At 42.2% G+C, this 19,508-nt stretch overlaps 1 non-coding gene and 1 pseudogene across 1 annotated transcript; one reads left to right on the top strand and one right to left on the bottom strand.

Moving 5' to 3' along the window:
* Positions 1-1,703: 1,703 nt before the first annotated feature.
* trnat-ugu (transfer RNA threonine (anticodon UGU)) lies at positions 1,704-1,774 on the top strand. The gene has a single exon. It is a non-coding gene; the product is annotated as a tRNA-Thr (tRNA).
* Positions 1,775-3,298: 1,524 nt separating this feature from the next.
* On the bottom strand, positions 3,299-4,681 carry LOC106578596 (melanocortin receptor 4 pseudogene; annotated as a pseudogene).
* Between the last annotated feature and the right edge of the window lie 14,827 nt (positions 4,682-19,508).

Here is a 19,508-nt window from a genome sequence, read left to right as displayed (position 1 = left end):
CATTATTGATAGAATCAGGCCATTGGCTGCCTTTATCATGAGGGGTATGTACGTGTGTTCTGATTAGAGTATTGAAATGTAGTTTTTAAGAAAAAATGTGCAAGAATTGAATGTGCCAACAAATGTAATAGTCATCATAAGAATGTTTTCCTGTCTGGGATACACTGGGATCGATCAACTTAACGTTTTAAGGCTTTGGCCCACCACCTAATAGTTGAATAGTGTAAACTTTTTATTATATTTGCTGACACCCTAGAGTGGAGTAGTCTATCTTGCTACGTAAACCACGCCCCTCTGCAAAAATGCCTTCTCCGATGTTGGTAACAAGGCGGTACTTATTACTCATGATAACATCAACGTATTCAAATGAGAGTTAGGCTGATGTCACCCTATTCCCTTAATAATTGTATTAATGTGTCATTTTTCAGACTTTGATCTGGTTTCATCCAAATATCAAATTAATGAAAAACATGATTTTGAAAGTACATGACCTTGAAATAATATGTGATTTGACTGACAACATATTCACTTAGTAGATAATTTAGGGAAGTTCATAACATATTTGACGGCAACAAACATGTCTCTGGCACTAACAGATACAGTCATGGGTGGTAACTTAACAAGTCACTTGAAATCAAAGGCACTCTGGGAAATATTTGAATAAGGTTTTACACTAAGCAGTATGTTAATTTAACACTTGTTCCAGTGTATATAATGGTCCCACTCTTTCAGTGTTGATTTAACACTCTCAGTGTTGACTTAACACTGGAGAATTTGCTGTGTATGCTGTCAAATCCTCACACATGTTTGTAGTTTGACCAGCTGTTTTCAGCAACTGATATTGTTGAATTCAGTTGTCGTTTTGGCAGGTTTGCTAGCAACAAACCATTTAGCTAGCTTCTATCATAATGTTTGATATGCAATTCGATCTCCTCTCCTCATAATGAACAGTGTCCTTACAAGAAGGCAAACTTTTCTATGCCAGGAAAAATCACGCATCATATCAGCTCATTGTTATGGAAGTATCCAAATGAATGTCACTAGAAAACGACTTAAATAACACAAATGCAGCTATGCACTTCTATGGGCTATAGGAGTAAAGGCCAATTCAATATTTTATAAAATCCCTTTTTTTCATGTATTTTTTGATGCCTAAAGGGTTTCTAAAATTCAAAATCAAATATCTAAATGATCCATGGTATGACCATCTTAAAATAATTATATATGTTAGCTTAGTACCCAAATATAATTGAAAACGTTATTTACCAGTAAATGTGTGCTTTAGTATTGTTTGTTGGCACGTGCTATAAGCAGGATACAAGTCTGCGTTCTGTAAATTACCTTGGAAAAATGTACTTCGTGAAGGGAGCAGGCGATCGTCCATTATCTCCAAGGTAAAGTACAGTACAGAACGACGGCGTTATCCCTTACCTACATAACACAGTTGCTAAAAAAACAAGTTGCTTTTTTTTATTTTACATCACAGTGCAAAATGTTTAAGGCCACAACAACAAACAACATCATATTAACATAAAAACACATACTCACATGGTTTCAACTTTAGAATAAAGAGCAAAATAGACATTCATAGATAAGAAGTTAAATGTACACTTTACACTGCAAATTATTATCCAAGCACTTGATAAATGCATATTGAGGATGAATTAAAAATATAGATGAGAGTATGTCTTTGTCATGTATTGCCCCGTGTGGCTCAGTTGGTAGAGCATGGTGTTTGTGACGCCAGGGTTGTGGGTTAGATTCCCACGGGGGACCAGTACAGACAAAAAAATGTATGAAATGTATGTATTCACTACTGTAAGTTGCTCTGGATAAGAGTGTCTGATAAATGACTAAAATCTAAGTGTTCCTGTTTAAATGCACATGTCCACACAAATATCTATATTTTTTAAATAAGCAGCATAGGTAGATTTTAAGCAAATTACATTCCACTCCACTGATAGGCTTCATTCTCAACACAAGTAATTTCAATAAGTGCTTGTTTTAGAGATAGAACGTAGAAAACTGTTTTACATAACTCTCCCCTTGTACTGTCAAAAAAAATGCATACCCTCCCCCCTCATTGAGTTAACTCAAAAATAATGGTTACGACCACAAATAACAATAACTGTAGAGACCCTGTGTTTATAAACAGAGATATCGACTTTGCAGGCTTTTTGTGGCACTCTGTTGCCTATCAGCTATTCCTCTTTGTTCTTGTGGATTTTTATGGAAAATTGGTGCAGCTTTGAATGATTTTATGGGTCAGAGGAGACTTTAAAGGGTTCAGCTATGCTGAGGTGAATTTATTCTACAAAGCACTGTGTTTGGATGTTTATGTACGATAGAAGCCTATGCAGTTCGCTCACAATGTCCAATAGCAACAGTATGTTTTTGAAACGGGAGGTGAATGATCTGTTTGAAGCTTTCCATCTTTCAAACTCTCAGATTATGATATAGTGTGCAATTTAAGTGCTATGTGTTTTCCTTCAAAAATACTATAGTGCATAGGCAGCTGCCACTCAGTTCTTCAAATATCTTTTAAATGTTTAAATATTCTAATATAAATATTCAATATCTATCTTCTTTTCTCATATCGTCATCATACTGTATCTTCTCACATTATGGTTCAGTTACTTTAAAAACAGCATTTGTCATGACAAACCAAAATATGCCTGATTGTGCTGAAAAGAAACAAAGTTATTTCTGGTGTGTTTTGTACAGGGTGTATGTAAACCAACCTACCTCCTCGGCAATCCGAACCATAGTAACCAGAACCAATTTAGAGGAACTACTTTTTAATAATTTACAGCCATGTCCTGGAGCACGGGGCAGGATGAGGATAAATCAGTTCTCACTAATCACAATTAGGCAGTATCTTTCATGTGAGGAGAGGCAGATGCCACCTCAGCAGTTGTCACCCTCAACTTCCACCATACTGTAGTTGTTACACCATATTGTACATGGGCAGTAGGTAGCCTAACCGTTCGAGTGTTGGGCCAGTAACCGAAGGATCAAATACCTGAGCCGACAAGGGGAAAAATCTGTTCATGTGCACTTGAGCAAGGCACTTAAACCTAATTCTCTCCAAGGGCTCTGTACTACTATGTAAAGCAACACATTTAAACTGCACCTATCTGGTAGCAATAAAAACATCTTATCTTATTTACACCGTTACACCATAATGTAGCCTATACAACCTCTCAGCTCTTTCATGTGACGAGACACAGACACAGATGCTACCTCAGCAGTTGTCACACTTACTGGGTCTCTGACAGATTCCCAGCTGTTTGGTAGTTTAATATTTTCCGGGCAGCTCGCACAGACACAGGTTTGGCAGGCTGTACCAGCAGAAGATCTCCTTGAAGGTCTTCCTCATCTCTTGGCTCCTGAAGGCGTAGATCAGTGGGTCGATGACAGAGTTACACATGATGAGGATGAGGTACATGTTGAAGTGCGACATGAAGCAGGCGCAGTAGGGGTTCCTGGGGCATGATATCATGAGGATGAGGTGGAGGAAAAAGGGAGCCCAGCACACTACGAACACACCCAGGAGGATGGTGAGGGTGATGGCGCCCTTCATGTTGGCACGCTGGCGGATGGGAACGTTCCCGGGCAGCACGGCGATCCTCTTTATGTGCAGGCGGGCCAGCATGAACATGTGGACGTAGAGCGAGGCCATGAGCGCCAGCATGGTGAAGAACATGGTGATGAGGCAGATGAGGACCGTGGTGCTCTCAGAGTAGATAATGAAGAGCACGCCCGACGCCACACAACACGACCAGATGCACACGATTACCGCCATCGCTCGTTTTACCGTCACAATGTTGTGGTAGCGCAGCGCGTAGAATATGGTGATGTAGCGGTCTATGGCGATGGCCAAGAGACTACAGATTGACGCCAGCAGTGAGCTACAGATCATGGAGTCGAACACGTTGTCCATGCTCTTTATGAGTGACCCGGAGATGGTCAAGTTGCCGCCGTTGATCAGGGCTATGACGATGGTCTCGGAGGCGTTGGAGACGCTGACCAGCATGTCTGCCACGGCCAATGAACAGATGAATAAGTACATGGGAGAGTGGAGATTCTTATTCTTGATGATGGCGGCAATCACCAGGATGTTCTCTAATAAACTGACTATCCCCAGTGTGAGAAAGACCTCGGTAGAGATGAGGAGCTGCTCGTAACATCCCGTTGAGGAGTCCTTGATACCAACTCCCTCTGAGTCTATGTTGAGGGTTCCCAGAGTCCCAGCAGTGCTGAGGTTCCTGGTATAGCCCACTGAGATCAACCCTTGGTGGTCTGTGGCATTCATCATGTAGTTGTTAGTTCTCTTAGTTGGTTCTTGTAGTGTTTAAGTGAAACTTTATTGTCCCCATTCTGCAGTTTTGTTGTCTTTCTTTGCTGTGAAACAACAGCTCAGTGGATGTAGTCAGAGTCTAGCATCGAGCAGGTGGTGGAAATCAGAATAAATCCCAGATCCTGTCTTTTGCCTCAGCCAGCCCCCAAACTGATCAAGCAGTAATTTTCTCCAGACATCTGCTGATGTTAGCCTTCCTTAGCCCCTGGCACTCTGCACTGATATCAACTGACAGCCTCCAAGAAGAAAATGAAAGAAAGGAAAAGATAGACAGACAGACAGACAGACAGACAGACAGACAGACAGACAGACAGACAGACAGACAGACAGACAGACAGACAGACAGACAGACAGACAGACAGACAGACAGACAGACAGACAGACAGACAGACAGACAGACAGACAGACAGACAGACAGGGGGATGGGGGAAAATATGAAAATAGAGAGATGGAACAATGAGACAGGTAGTGAATGGAGAATGCCAAATTCAGAGATTATAAAAAGAGAGATGAAATAAAAAGTGTGTAAAACAGAAAGGTGAAATGGAGATAAGAATAGAGAGAAGGAGTGACGATAAAGAAAGCAGCAGATTGAGAGAGCATGGCAGAGTACGAAAGAACAGGAGCTGAGTTGATCAGTGACAGGAGTCTGAACCTCAGCGATGGAGAGAGCGGAGTGGAGCAGAACACATGCAGGCAGATTACTTCGCAGACTACAGAATCTCTTCTCTCTCCTTCCAGTGTTATACAGTCAAACACGGACCTCCTCACAGCCTCGCCCACCCAGCCCTGTCAGCCAATCAGCTCACACAAGGAGGGTGGGGCAAGCTGTCATGCTGGTGTTGATAGAAACACATGGCACAGCAGATTTAAATGTCATGTTTTTCATTAAATTGGATGATATTTGGATGAAACAAGATTAAAGTATGATGACCAAAGCATGAAAAATGACTGTTGCTTCTACATTTATCAAGTTTGATCATAAAGTTACTGGGCCCCTTCCCCATGTCAAACACGGATTCATTATTAAGGGCACAAGGTGGCGTTGCCTTCACTCTAAATTTAACCAATGGTAACATGATATTCTATTACCTCCTTTAAATAAGTACCGGGAGGGGTTTATATAGCTAGACAGCCACTCTGCTGGTGCCAGAATCTGACTGTAGGGTGTCAGCAAATATAATGAAAAGTTTACCCTATTCATCTATGTTAAAGATACTTCAATGTTTCCGCTTTCATCTGTGTCTGGTGTTAGCTAGTTACTGGCTAGCTAGGTTTTCAGCTTGCATGGAACGAAAGGGGGAAGGGTCATTCAAAACTCTGAGACAGTTGTCAAGACAACACATCAGTCAGTGCTGCTGTGAACAACATCCTAAAATACACCCCGAAAAATGTATGTTATTGTTCTTGATGCAGTTTCAATGTTCTTTGAGTTGCTTCATGGATCTCCAAATTTGGTTGAGATGATTTTACTGCAACACTGCTCACTGCATCCAAGTTGCTTGACAGGGGTGTTTCAAAGAACTATCATTCAAGGTGAGCTCAAGCATAAGCTTACGCTCACCGCCCACTCCGTCTTTTCTAACTTCCTGGTCATATGAAGGAGTTGTGTATTATAACAGTGCAATGTTTTGCTTTCTAGCTTGTTTAGAAAACAACCATATGCATTCTTTGATTATTTTCTTAATAATTTATCTTTCTTCCCATTTAACAGAGACAGAACACTCTGGACTGGAAAGGATTTATTTTTTTTAAACGTTGTAATATTATTGCCTCAGTTATTTGAACAGATTCATTATTTGTAAACCAGTGAGTCGCACAATTGCCTCACAAAGAGAATAATACGTCCCAAATGGCACTATATTCTCTTTAAAGTGCACTGCTTTTGACCAAAACCTATGGGCCCTCATCAAACGTTATGCACTAAATGGGGAATAGGATGGCATTTTGCACACAACCTGAACCAAGTGAAGTGCACAATAATTATAATTAAGTTCCAAGTTCAATAATGTAAGCTCTGTTAATCTGACCTAAATCTTCTAATATGGCACATATCATGTGTAAGTCCTATATTACACCCTATTCCCTTTACAGTGGGCCCTGGTCAAAAGTAGTGCACTATAAAGTGAATAGAGTGCCATTTGGGAGGTACAGATGTTCACTGAGATGTGCGAGGACAATGATCTGAATCCAAAACTTGTCACTAGCTGCCAACGTTAAGGTTATCTGTCCCCACCTGAAGTGTGTGTGTGTGTGTGTGTGTGTGTGTGTCTGTGTGTGTGTGTGTGTGTGTGTGTGTGTGTGTGTGTGTGTGTGTGTGTGTGTGTGTGTGTGTGTGTGTGTGTGTGTGTGTGTGTGTGTGTGTGTGTGTGTGTGTGTGTGTGAATGAGGGCAGAGATAGAGACACTGAGGGGCTAAGGATGTGTGTGAATAACACCTATGTACATCAGTGCTAAATCTGCATAAAATTCCATCTCATAAATCGAAATTATAGTTCATTACAGATCTCTGCCATTAAACCTGGTTATGGGAAAGTGCTGAAAGTGCTAATTGATATTTCACATTACCTTTCACATTTGGATTCAAATGTTGACGTGGATATTTTTCATATGAGATTTCATAGGTGATGCCCTGCAAACAAAAAGGATTTAGACAGACAGACAACAGTCAACAACTACAGACCAGTATCCCTTCTTTCTTTTCTCTCCAAAACTCTTGAACGTGCCGTCCTTGGCCAGCTCTCCTGCTATCTCTCTCAGAATGACCTTCTTGATCCTAATCAGTCAGGTTTCAAGACTGGGCATTCAACTGAGACTGCTCTTCTCTGTGTCACGGAGGCTCTCCGCACTGCTAAAGCTAACTCTCTCTCCTCTGCTCTCATCCTTCTAGACCTATCTGCTGCCTTTGATACTGTGAACCATCAGATCCTCCTCTCCACCCTCTCCGAGTTGGGCATCTCCGGCGCGGCCCACGCTTGGATTGCGTCCTACCTGACAGGTCGCTCCTACCAGGTGGCGTGGCGAGAATCTGTCTCCGCACCATGCGCTCTCACCACTGGTGTCCCCCAGGGCTCTGTTCTAGGCCCTCTCCTATTCTCGCTATACACCAAGTCACTTGGCTCTGTCATATCCTCACATGGTCTGTCCTATCATTGCTATGCAGACGACACACAATTAATCTTCTCCTTTCCCCCTTCTGATAACCAGGCGGCGAATCGCATCTCTGCATGTCTGTCAGACATATCAGTGTGGATGACGGATCACCACCTCAAGCTGAACCTCGGCAAGACGGAGCTGCTCTTCCTCCCGGGGAAGGACTGCCCGTTCCAGGATCTCGCCATCACGGTTGACAACTCCCTTGTGTCCTCCTCCCAGAGTGCTAAGAACCTTGGCGTGATCCTGGACAACACCCTGTCGTTCTCCACTAACATCAAGGCGGTGACCCGATCCTGTAGGTTCATGCTCTACAACATTCGCAGAGTACGACCCTGCCTCACACAGGAAGCAGCGCAGGTCCTAATCCAGGTACTTGTCATCTCCCGTCTGGATTACTGCAACTCGCTGTTGGCTGGGCTCCCTGCCTGTGCCATTAAACCCCTACAACTCATCCAGAACGCCGCAGCCCGTCTGGTGTTCAACCTTCCCAAGTTCTCTCACGTCACCCCGCTCCTCCGCTCTCTCCACTGGCTTCCAGTTGAAGCTCGCATCCGCTACAAGACCATGGTGATTGCCTACGGAGCTGTGAAGGGAATGGCACCTCCATACCTTCAGGCTCTGATCAGGCCCTACACCCAAACAAGGGCACTGCGTTCATCCACCTCTGGCCTGCTGGCCCCCCTACCTCTGAGGAAGCACAGTTCCCGCTCAGCCCAGTCAAAACTGTTCGCTGCTCTGGCACCCCAATGGTGGAACAAGCTCCCTCACGATGCCAGGACAGCGGAGTCAATCACCACCTTCCGGAGACACCTGAAACCCCACCTCTTTAAGGATAGGATAAAGTAATCCTTCTAACCCCCCCCCCCCCCTTAAAAGATTTAGATGCACTATTGTAAAGTGGTTGTTCCACTGGATATCATAAGGTGAATGCACCAATTTGTAAGTCGCTCTGGATAAGAGCGTCTGCTAAATGACTTAAATGTAAATGTAGTTAGGATACACACACAGTGACTTCAACTCACGCAGTTGATTACATTGTGTATGTTTATTTATACACTGATTATTATTCAACATATCTACACTTGGGATTTGAACTCACAACCTCTTGGTTGACAGCATATAGTTCTTCTTGATATGCCATCTTGTCTGTGCCATTGACTGATTTCACCTGTATTCCTACACTTTCTTCTTAAGTAAATAAAATCTCAGCTTTGTTAATGGCCTTACTGAAGAGCACAGTGACTTTCAACTTGGCACCGTCATAGGATGTCAACTTTCCAACAAGTCAGTTCATTACATTTCTGCCCTGCTAGAGCTGCCCCAGTCAACTGTAAGTACTGTTACTGTGAAATGGAAATGTCTGGTGGCAACAGGGGCTCAGCTGCAAAGTGGTAAGCCATACAAGCTCACAGGATGGGACTGCCGAGTTCTGAAACATGTAGTGTGTAAAAATAGTCTGTCCTCGGTTGCAACAGGCTCTACCAAAATCCAAACTGCCTCTGGAAGCAACGTCAGCAAAATAACTGTTTGTTGGGAGCTTCATGAAATGAGTTTCCATGCCCGAGCAGCCGCACACAAGCCTAAGATCACCATGTGCAATGCCAAGCGTCGGCTGGAGTGGTGTTAAGCTCGAAGTGGAACGTGTTCGTTCTCTGGAGTGATGAATCACACTTCACCATCTGACAGTCCGACAGACGAATCTGGGTTTAGCGGATGCCTGGAGAACGCTACCTGCCCCAATGCTTAGTGCCAATTGTAAAGTTTGGTGGACGAGGAATAACGGTCTGGGGTTTTTTATGGTTCGGGCTAGGCTCCGTAGTTCCAGTGATGGTAAATATTAATGCTACAGCAGACAATGACATTCAAGATGATTCTGTGCTTCCAACTTTGTGGTATCAGTTTGGGAAGGCACTTTCCTGTGCACAAAGCGAGGTCGATGGTTTGTAGAGATTGGTGTGGAAGAACTTGACTGGCCTGCACAGAGCCCTCACCTTAACCCTATTGAACACCTTTGGGATGAATTGGAATGCTGACTGCGAGCCAGGCTTGATCGCCCAACCTCACTAATGCTCTTTTGGCTGAATGGAGGCAAGTCCCCACAGCAATGTTCCAACATCTATGTGTCCACATACTTCTGGTCATGTAGTGTATAAAACATAAGAAAATCACATTTTTGACTGCACTGGGCCTTTAAGAATATATATATATACTGCTCAAAAAAATAAAGGGAACACTTAAACAACACATCCTAGATCTGAATGAAATAAATCATCTTATTAAATACTTTTTTCTTTACATAGTTGAATGTGCTGACAACAAAATCACACAAAAATAATCAATGGAAATCCAATTTATCAACCCATGGAGGTCTGGATTTGGAGTCACACTCAAAATTAAGGTGGAAAACCACACTACAGGCTGATCCAACTTTGATGTAATGTCCTTAAAACAAGTCAAAATGAGGCTCAGTAGTGTGTGTGGCCTCCACGTGCCTATATGACCTCCCTACAACGCCTGGGCATGCTCCTGATGAGGTGGCGGATGGTCTCCTGAGGGATCTCCTCCCAGACCTGGACTAAAGCATCCGCCAACTCCTGGACAGTCTGTGGTGCAACGTGGCGTTGGTGGATGGAGCGAGACATGGTGTCCCAGATGTGCTCAATTGGATTCAGGTCTGGGAAACGGGCGGGCCAGTCCATAGCATCAATGCCTTCCTCTTGCAGGAACTGCTGACACACTCCAGCCACATGAGGTCTAGCATTGTCTTGCATTAGGAGGAACTCAGGGCCAACTGCACCAGCATATGGTCTCACAAGGGGTCTGAGGATCTCATCTCGGTACCTAATGGCAGTCAGGCTACCTCTGGCGAGCACATGGAGGGCTGTGCGGCCCCCCAAAGACATGCCACCCTACACCATGACTGACCCACCGCCAAACCGGTCATGCTGGAGGATGTTGCAGGCAGCAGAACGTTCTCCACGGCGTCTCCAGACTCTGTCACGTCTGTCACGTGCTCAGTGTGAACCTGCTTTCATCTGTGAGCACAGGGCGCCAGTGGCGAATTTGCCAATCTTGGTGTTCTCTGGCAAATGCCAAACGTCCTGCACGGTGTTGGGCTGTAAGCACAACCCCCACCTGTGGACGTCGGGCCCTCATACCACCCTCATGGAGTCTGTTTCTGACCGTTTGAGCAGACACATGCACATTTGTGGCCTGCTGGAGGTCATTTTGCAGGGCTCTGGCAGTGCTTCTCCTGCTCCTCCTTGCACAAAGGCGGAGGTAGCGGTCCTGCTGCTGGGTTGTTGCCCTCCTACGGCCTCCTCCACGTCTCCTGATGTACTGGCCTGTCTCCTGGTAGTGCCTCCATGCTCTGGACACTACGCTGACAGACACAGCAAACCTTCTTGCCACAGCTCGCGTTGATGTGCCATCCTGGATGAGCTGCACTTCCTGAGCCACTTGTGTGGGTTGTAGACTCTCTTGCTACCACTAGAGTGAAAGCACCGCCAGCATTCAAAAGTGACCAAAACATCAGCCAGGAAGCATAGGAACTGAGAAGTGGTCTGTGATCCCCACCTGCAGAACCACTCCTTTATTGGGGGTGTCTTGCTAATTGCCTATAATTTCCACCTGTTGTCTATTCCATTTGCACAACAGCATGTGAAATTTATTGTCAATCAGTGTTGCTTCCTAAGTGGACAGTTTGATTTCACAGAAGTGTGATTGACTTGGAGTTACATTGTGTTGTTTAAGTGTTCCCTTTATTTTTTTGAGCAGTGTATATATAGTGCAATATATATTCTGCATGCTATCTGGTTTTGGTTGGTTAAGTTGACGCTGAAACTGTTTCTCCATCTGGAAAATTACCACTTAGATGGCCACCTAAGAATTTTCTATACAGAAAAAATACTGTAATTAGCTCTAATGACTGTAATTTCCTTCTTAATAAAGGGATAGTTCGAGATTTTGGCAATGAAGCCATTTATCTACTTCCCCAGAGTTGGATGAACAGGAACATGCTCACGGTTCCTGTACGTTTCCAGTCATTGCGTTAGTTAGTTAGCATTGGCTAATGAAACTACAGTGCATTTGGAAAATATTCAGACACCTTGACTTTTTAAACATTTGTTACGTTACAGCCATATTCTGAAATTGATCAAATATATGTTTCAGTCATCAATCTACACACAATACACAAAAGAAAGTGAAAACTGTTTTTTCTTTTTTTGCAAAAACAGAAATAGCTTATTTACATAAGTATTCAGACCCTTTGCAATGAGACTCAAAATTGAGCTCAGGTGTATCCTGTTTTCATTGATCATCCTTGAGATGTTTCTACAACTTGATTGGAGCCCCACATTTCTATGGGGGGGGGGGGGGGGTTGCCTGTTTTGCATGTTATTTTGGCATTACAGTTTTTTCTGAATGCTTAAACACTAACAGTGATTCTTGAAGCACTATCTGAAACCATTAACACTTGTAGCCAATGCATTTACCACGTGTGCCAAACTGAATGCACGTACTCTGCTTTACACTCAGTTTGTAATTTTACAACAAACTTTTTGAAAAACTGTAAACACAACTCACTGCTTTACACTGTTTGCAATGTAATAACACACTTCTAGCAAAACTGTAAACATTAGTCTTTGCATTGCTACACTATTTCGCCTTTTGTTGTTTGAGGAGTGTTAGAACATTTTGAGAGTGTGTTAGTTTCGGAATACACATCCATACTTTACACATTTGGATACCTGTGTATATGTGTGTTTACTACATGTATGAGAAAACTTTATTGCTAACTCCTATTTCCAGCACACAGAAAAAGCAAAAGCCACAAGTATTTTTCATTTAAACTATCAGTGCGTAGTTGGTGCTTCATGTGCTTATTCAAATTAAGGTTTGTGTGTACTGTATTGACGCAAAAACACAATTTCTTTTAAAGTGTTTGAAGGGTTTTGCAAGAATTGTTGGCTTTTGCAGAAGATGTATGATGTTTTGTTGGTTTGGTGTAAGGTTTTGTGACTAGTGTGTAGAGTTTTGTAAAAAAATAGCCTATAGTTTCAAAAACAATTAGAACAAAAACTGTCATACGTGTCACATATCAGTTTTCAAACAATGTAATTAAAAAAATAATAATCATAGAGTTAATAAAGCCTGCATAAAAACGTTGTCTCTTTTTTGCTTTCTTGAGTAAGGCGCTTTAAAATGCAGTCGTTTCAGCCTAGCTCAGTGCTTTCTGTGGGGGTGGGTCAACCAGCAGAAAATATGGAGCGTAGGGGTTGGTAATGTTCTCTAGTTGTGCCATGATTGGCTCAGTGTTCTGTCACTCATGGGGACACTACAGCACTGCCAAATCAAAGGGTCGAGTGTGAAAATTCAAGCCCCTTGTGTGCTGCCAAAGAGTTACATTAGAAGTGCCTATCCAATAAGGCTCAAGGTCATTGGCCACAGATAAAATTATGTCAAATCACGTTATATCTACAGTAGCTTTGATTGGACTGATCATGTCAAAATCATACTTTCAAAATCTTACCTAGCAGTCATCATCATGAGTCAAGCCGACAATCTACTGGAAAATCATTTTTAATTTGTCTCATATGAAGAGAAGAAATGAAGAGAAATTATAGATAAAATGTATTGGTGCTCAAGTTAGAAATCGCAAATTCAATAATGAGTGGTTTGGAATGAATCAGTGTCTATCTGCAAGCAATCCATAGCCTGCTATTCAGTGGAGTGGGTGTGTGGTCCCAATTATTGGTTAAAGGGTTTCTTTTCCAAGCTTAAAATGATAAACAATCAACATTGGCCATGCTGTCAATCCAGCATGATTTCTGCCACGCTCAAAACAACTGTTAACTCAGAACTGGGAAATCTGACTTCAGTGAGTTCAAGACAACTGGGAACTCAGGAAAAAACTAGCTCCGACTGGGAAAATACGTCATCATCATTTAACCTTGTTTTTTTCAGAGTTCCCAGTTGTCTTGAAAGCACCACAAATCCAGAGAATGCCATGACAAAAGGACCGTCATGCCACCTTCCTGTTCAAGTGAGCACAGCACAACAAGGTGAGTACAAAAATGTATTGTATCCTGTGGCATAAATTATGTATATGCCAGGGAGAAATGTATACTGTACCTAAGAAAGTAATATTGTATGTTGTGTAGTAAGCTGTTACTAGCCCATGTGCCTCACCCTAATAATTTGGTATATTTTCCCCTCTTAATTGTGCCTAATGTTCTGACTTGGTGGTGCACGTGTTGCCTATAACCTGTTTTAGAGAAATGTAATAATCGACTATTGTAACTGCTTTCATTGTCTGCTTATATGCCCCCTTTATTTATCCTACGGTTCTGACGGTGTACAGGGAGAACACCGTGAGTACGGCCTATGTTTTCAATTCTGTCGCTGTACATTTCAAAAGCACTGAACAAACAGTTATATTGACTACGTCCGTCCTAGCTCACTCATTAATGTCTTAATTGAAATTACGGAGTGCCTCTTATCTACTTGTCCTCCTCTTATACCATAGTTTGTACGTCTCAATTGTCAGTAGAAACCACATTTGTTTAAGCAAGTCAGCCACATCAGCTATGTTTTTTTAAAAGAGAGTAAATGAGGCTATATGAACTGTTTCGCTGCCAGACAAGGCTCCGCTGATAGCCAGGTGTGGCAGTGGTAAGGTGTTGGGGACTGCTGTTGGGACTCTGCTGTTGGGACAGCTTTATGTAGGCCCTAACAGTTTGTGGGCACCGTTTGTCACCGTTATAGTGCAAACATCGAGATCATCCTGACTGGTTGCATCACTGCCTGGTACGGCAATTGCTCGGCCTCCGACCGCAAAGGCACTATAGAGTGTAGTGCGTACAGCCCAGGACATCACTGGGGCTAAGCTGCCTGCCATCCAGGACCTCTACACCAAGCGGTGTCAGATGAAGGCACTTAAAATTGACCCCAGCCACCCCAATCATAGACTGTTCTCTCTACTACTGCATGGCAAGCGGTACGGGAGTGCCAAGCCTAGGACAAAAAGGCTTCTCAACAGTTTTTACCCCCAAGCCATAAGACTCCTGAACAGGTAATCAAATGGCTACCCAGACTATTTGCATTGTGTGCCCCCCCCCCCCCTCAAATCCCTCTTTTACGCTGCTGCTCTCTGTTTATCATATATGCATAGTCACTTTATCTATACATTCATGTACATGCTACCTCAATTGGCCCGACCAACCAGTGCTCCGGCACATTGGCTAACCAGGCTATCTGCATTGTGTCCCACCCACCACCCGCCAACCCCTCTTTTTTACGCTACTGCTCCTCTGTTCATCATATATGCATAGTCACCTTAACCATATCTACATGTACATACTACCTCAATCAGCCTGACCGACCGGTGTCTGTATGTAGCCTGCCTACTTTTACAGCCTCGCAACTGTATATAGCCTCGCTACTGTTATTTTTCACTGTCTTTTTACTGTTGTTTCTATTTCTTTACTTACCTATTGTTCACCTAATACCCTTTTTGCACTATTGGTTAGAGCCTGTAAGTAAGCATTTCACTGTAAGGTCTACAACTGTTGTATTCGGCGCACGTAACAAATACACTTTGATTTGATTTAATTTGAAGAATGTATTGTATAGTTTTGTGTTGTGTTTTGTAGTGGCTTTGCTGGCATGCATCCCCCCCAAATATTTTTTTTGTTGCACCACCAAGAGTTACATGCTAAAATCGCCAGCGCACCTGTGGTAAATTCAATTGATTGGACATGATTTGGAAAGGCACACACCTATCTATTTTAAACCAAGCCATGAGGTCAAAGGAGTTGTCCGTAGAGCTCTGAGATATGATTGTGTAGTTGCAAAGATCTTCAGAAGGGTACCAAAACAAATCTGCAGCATTGAAGGTCCCCAAGAACACAGTGGCCACCATCATTCTTAAATGGAAGAAGTTAGAGTTGGTCGCCCGGCCAAACTGAGCAATCGGGGTAGAAGGGTCTTGCTGAGGGAGGTCACTCGTACAGAGCTCCAGAGTTCCTCTGTGGAGATGAGAGAAACTTCCAGAAGGACAACCATCTCTGCAGCACTCCACCAATCAGGCCTTTATGGTAGAGTGGCCAGACAGAAGCAGCTCCTCAATAAAAGCCACATGACAGCCCGCTTGCAGTTTGCCAAAAGGTACCTAAAGACTCTCAGATCATGAGAAACAAGATTCTCTGGTCTAATGAAACCAAGATTAAACTCTTTGGCCTGAATGCCAAGCGTCACGTCTGGAGGAAATCTGTCACCATCCCTACGGTGGAGCATGGTGGTGGGAGCATCATGCTGTGGGGATGTTTTACAGTGGCAGGGACTGGGGGACTAGTCAGGATTGAGGGAAAAATGAACGGAGCAAAGTATAGAAAGATCCTTGATGAAAACTGATACAGAGCACTCAGGACCTCAGACTGGGGACGAAGGTTAACCTTCCAACAAGACAATAACCCTAAGCACACAGCCAAGACAGGTCAAGATTGCCTTCGGGAACAAGTCTCTGAATGTCCTTGAGTGGGCCAGCCAGAGCCCAGACTTGAACCCGATCAAACATCTCTGGAGAGACCTGAAAATAGCTGTGTAGCATCGCTCCCCATCCAACCTGACAAAGCTTCAGAGGATCTGCAGAGAAGAATGGGAGAAACTCCCCAAATAAAGGTGTGCCAATCTTGTAGCGTTATACCCAAGAAGACTCGAGGCGGAAATTGCTGCCAGAGTAAAAGGTCTGAATACTTATGTAAAGGTGATATTTCATTATGAATTTTTTTTTACAAATTTGCATTATGGGCTATTGTTTGTAGAGTGATTGAATCTATTTTAGAATTATGCTGTAACATAACAAAACATGGAAAAAGTCAAGGGGTCTGAATACTTTCTGAATGCACTGTACCTCTAACTTCCTTCATACTGGATTTAGAGACATAATGGTATCCACAATGGTATTTGGTTGCCGATAGCTACTGTATATTCATTAAATTATATTTTTTCACATAAAAAAATCCCCCAAAAATATACATATGCGGACTCCCTGCAGAACCTCTGCGGACCCAAGTTTGAAAACCCCTGTTCTAACGCACAATGACAGTGCGAGGCCAGGCCCTGGATCACACATACTGTACTGTAATATACAGTGCATATACAGTGCAATTCACCATTGCACTGAAATCACAAAAATATTAAGTGCGACGGTGATTTGGATTGTACATTATGTGTCGTCCATTCGTCTGTCATTGTGCGTTAGATTACCCACAATTATCCATATTATCTATCCAGAGGCAACAATGTCAAATGGATGATTTATTGGGAAGCGAAATGTACATACCGGTAACCGCAGGAAATGGAAGAATGAAAGCTAAATTAATTGGCAAAATACATTTTTTATGAGTAGGAGCTACAGGGGCCAAATCAAGTAAATGCAAATAGTCTATGTTCTCTAATGAAACTTTAAGGCCATCATTAAAGCAATACCCTTTAATGTTGTTGATGAGAAGTAATGAACATTACATGGCCGACCACAGATTAGATGGTAAAATGTGTTTGTATTAATAAGTCCTGAATGGATTTGAACAGATTGTACATGTTGTTTGCATACTGGGAAAGGTGTTTTGGCAAAACTCTTGAAAGAAAATATGGTTCGTCACATTTTAGCTACTTAGGGTTGTGATATGGATGTAGCATCCATGAAGTCTTTATATGCATAGCTGAAAGAGCCACAATGTATGACATGATTTGACATACTCATTCACTGTTACATACTGAAATATATTCTTACATACTAGATATTGGTATGGCACCATTTCCAACTATGTCATGCTAACGTAGGCTTCATGAAGCCTTTATAAATACTTTATAAAGCATCAGGTAGTGTTAAAGATGACCACAAACCAAGCCTGAATAGTGTCCTTGATGGCTTTATTGAATGCTTGGTATTAACTCTTGGTATTACATTCTTGGTATAAACAATCTAAGTGAAACCAACAACAGCTTAAAAGTAAATACAAGGTCCTTAGAATTGATTGTGTGTCAGGTGGAGTGTCGACACTGTGAATATTAATTTATTAGGGACACAGTGTGAAATATTGGTCTTGAATACCTATAACAGCTCTCGCACTGGGTTTAAACATGTCTTTTTGTGCCAGAGTTTCAGACATTATAGAGCAGAAACCATTCCCCTGTTAAGGAGACACAAAATAATAGATGAACATTGCAAATGGGAATTGATTGAATTCCAGTCTATGTGTTAGCTGGAACATGCACACAAAAATGACTTGTTTTGTAAGTTGGATCATCTTATCTTTTGAACACTATGTTTTTGAACATTTAAAGCAACTGGGAAATGTCCATGGCAGGCTTTTTCCCCTTAGCCTGCTCAATCATTTCTGTGTGATAGTAAGCACCACTACCAATCAGGCTACACCACTGCGCACATATCTGTTGTTACTATGACAACTAGAGTAGTAGCAAAGTCAGCAAATGACTGCTGTCTGAACACACAAAATCCGATTTTGTCACTTGTAACTTGATCTTTGGATAGTCAGTATTCCAAAACATATTTGAAAAACTGCAGAGGGATTAAGGCTTTAGTGGGGTTATTGAGCCATGATCAACCGGGTCAGATCAGAATTTCTGGAGGTGTGGCTTAGTAGGAGTGTGGCTTTCACATATTTATTTTTGGCCACCCGTGAGAGTAATCTGTTCTGTTGTATTGTCAACACATGTTAAGGTTGAGCACTGTCACTTTTATAATGTTAAAGCTTTGACAAGAGATTAGGTGCCTTTGCAAATCCCAATGTTTGGATAGTTATCCTATTGTTGTCATATTTAAAGAAATGTCAAACATTTTTATTGAAGAAAACATGTGCAAAAATATTGAAGAAAATGCTGCATTGTTCAAACTTAACATGAATTACATTTACTCTCACGGCTGGCCGAAAATAACCGAAAATAATCTATTTTTGATTACTCAAACATGGGTTAAATTAACCATTAGTTGGGTTTTTATTCACTTTCATGCTGGGTTGACCCAGCAGATCAGTATTTTTTTATGTATTCCATAGGTTATTTTCAGGAGGCGTGGCCTATTGGGGACGTGGATTTCAATTACGTCACGTCCTGACCAGTAAAGGGGTTATTTGTTATTGTAGTTTGGTCAGGACGTGGCAGGGGGTGTTTGTTTTATGTGGTTCGGGGTTTGTTGGGATATGTACTTATGTAAGAGGGGTGTTTGTTTTATGTGTTCTGGGTTTTTTGGGTATTGTTCTATGTTTTGTATTTCTATGGTTTTTCTATGTTGTGTACTTCTTTGTTGGCCTGGTATGGCTCTCAATCAGGAACATCGTACAGGTACATCATTGTTGCTGATTGGGAGTCATATTCAAGTAGCCCTTTTTTCACCTGTCTTTTGTGGGAAGTTGTTTTTGCATTGCTGTGTGTAGCCTGCAAGACTGTTTGTCGTTCGTTCGTTTTCTTGTTTTGTAAGTGTTCAATAAAACTAAATATGAGCACTCAACCCGCTGCGCCTTGGTCTACTCCATACGATGACCGTTACAAATTAGGTATTTTTGGCCACCTGTGAGAGTAAATGTCATTCCTGTTCATGTTATATTTACACACTGCAAATTTATATTTCATGTCAATATTTTTGCACATATTTTGATATAAATATTATAAAATTATTTAAATATCATAAAAAAGTGGTAACTTTCCCAACATTGGGATAGTCATAGGCAGTTGAGGAACTCAACTTGTGTAAACCGCTGTAGGCAACAAAAGTGGCAGTGCTCAATCTTAACATGTGTGGACAATACTATAGCACAGATGAACCAGAATTACCTTTACTCTCACTGGTTGCCAAAAATAACTATCTGAAAGCCACTCGGCTCAATAGGCCGCACCTCCTGAAAACAACCTACGGATTACATTAAAAAAGACCCAGCTGCTGGATCAAACCAAGCATGAAAGTGAATAAA

This window comes from Salmo salar, chromosome 19, assembly GCF_965601325.2.
Source record: "Salmo salar chromosome 19, fSalSal1, whole genome shotgun sequence".
In the NCBI taxonomy this organism is placed as follows: domain Eukaryota; kingdom Metazoa; phylum Chordata; class Actinopteri; order Salmoniformes; family Salmonidae; genus Salmo; species Salmo salar.
The sequence above is the reverse complement of the archived record's forward strand: the minus strand, read 5'-3'. Positions and strand labels throughout refer to the sequence as shown.